The sequence below is a fragment of the Oncorhynchus keta genome, chromosome 35 (genome assembly GCF_023373465.1).
Source record: "Oncorhynchus keta strain PuntledgeMale-10-30-2019 chromosome 35, Oket_V2, whole genome shotgun sequence".
NCBI classification, from domain to species: Eukaryota; Metazoa; Chordata; class Actinopteri; order Salmoniformes; family Salmonidae; genus Oncorhynchus; species Oncorhynchus keta.
The window spans coordinates 72,066,745-72,068,898 of record NC_068455.1 but is presented as its reverse complement, the minus strand read 5'-3'; positions in this window follow the sequence as shown (position 1 = coordinate 72,068,898).

Here is a 2,154-nt window from a genome sequence, read left to right as displayed (position 1 = left end):
GAGAGAGAGAGAGAGAGAGAGAGAGAGAGATGAAGAGGTGGGGGGAGAGAGATATGAAGAGGTGGGGGAGGGAGAGAGAGATATGAAGAGGTGGGGAGAGAGAGAGAGAGATATGAAGAGGTGGGGAGAGAGAGAGATATGCGGAGGTGGGGGAGAGAGAGATATGGAGAGGTGGGGAGAGAGAGAGAGAGAGAGATATGGAGAGGTGGGGAGAAAGAGATGGAGACGTGGGGGAGAGAGAGAGAGAGAGAGAGATATGAAGAGGAGAGGAGAGAGAGAGAGAGAGATATTGAAGAGGTGGGGGGGAGAGAGAGAGAGAGATATTGAGAGGTGGGGAGGGAGAAGAGAGGAGAGGTGGGGGAGAAAGAGAGATGGAGACGAGAGAGAGAGAGAGAGAGAGGGAGAGAGAGAGAGAGAGAGAGATATGAAGAGGTGGGGGAGAGAGAGAGAGATATATGAAGAGGTGGGGGAGAGAGAGACACATATGGAGAGGTGGGGAGAGAGAGAGAGATATGGAGAGGTGTGGGAGAGAGAGATGGAGAGGTGGGGAGAGATAGAGATGGAGAGGTGGGAGAAAGAGAGAGATATGGAGAGATATATGAAGAGGTGGGGGAGAGAGAGACACATATGGAGAGGTGGGGAGAGAGAGAGAGATATGGAGAGGTGTGGGAGAGAGAGAGATGAAGAGGTGGGGAGAGATAGAGATGGAGAGGTGGGAGAAAGAGAGAGATATGGAGAGGTGGGGAGAGAGAGAGAGATATGGAGAGGTGGGGAGAGAGAGAGAGAGAGAGAGAGAGAGAGAGAGAGAGAGAGAGAGAGAGAGAGAGATATGGAGACGTGGGGAGAGAGAGAGAGAGATGGAGAGGTGGGGAGAGAGAGAGAGAGAGATATGAAGAGGTGGGGAGAGAGAGAGAGAGAGATGGAGAGGTGGGGAGGAGAGAGAGAGAGAGAGATGGAGAGGTGGGGAGAGAGAGAGAGAGAGAGAGATGGAGAGGTGGGGGGAGAGAGAGAGAGATGGAGATGTGGGGAGGGAGAGAGAGAGATGGAGAGGTGGGGAGAGAGAGAGAGATGGAGAGGTGGGGAGAGAGAGAGAGAGATGAAGAGGTGGGGGAGAGAGAGAGAGAGATGGAGAGGTGGGGAGAGAGAGAGAGATGGAGAGGTGGGGAGAGAGAGAGAGATGGAGAGGTGGGGAGAGAGAGAGAGATGGAGACGGGGGAGAGAGAGAGAGATGGAGACGTGGGGAGAGAGAGAGAGAGATGGAGACGTGGGGAGAGAGAGAGAGAGATGGAGAGGTGGGGAGAGAGAGCGAGAGATGGAGAGGTGGGGAGAAAGAGAGATCTCGGACAGGTTAGTCAAACAAAAGGCACTCAGTTCAATAGTCTTGTCCTCCCCCTCTCCCCTCCTCTACTCCCCTTCTCTCCCACTCCACTAGATACAGGCAGTATCCCTCTCTCAATTCTCCTCTGTCTGGGATAGACATGACCTGGCACAGCAGAAGGGAAGAAGGGAGGAGAGGAGGACAGAGAATAGACAGAGCTGGAGTAGTGAGAGTCTTGGCTGAAGTGTGTGTTAGTTCTATTGGACCAAGGCTAAACCAACACAGAGAAACAGGGAGAGGGCAGTTAGCAGAACAGTTGGTACGTCAGGGTTTATAGTGTTTATAGTGTATGACCAAAGTTTAGACAAGACGACTAATAGATTTTCTAAGCTATAGTTGTACCTGTATGACTGTAGTTGTACCCCTGTGACTGCAGTTGTAGGCAGGCAGGCAGGCATATTCCAGGTTGATGTGATAAGCTGGCTCTAGGTCAGGAGGAGGGAGAATCAGGTGAGGTCATCATTCTTCCCCAGCTCCCCTCTCTGGAATATAGGCTGTCGCTGCCCCCCTTTCTAGAACAGCTAGAAAAAAGTCCCATGAGGTGAACGTTGAATTAGAATATATGCCAAATAAAGTATTCAAAGGTACAGTATGTTCCGTGTTGGGTTCACCGGTCCTATTGGCTGAATGTTTAATTCACTGATACTTGTCACATTATGATTCTGTAACTTTCTCAGCTGGGACAGAGGCTTTCTCCGGGCGTCACTCACTGTCACAGCAGCTAGTGAAAATGTAGAGACACTGGGCTGAAGTTAAACTGGCCTGAAGACATGAAA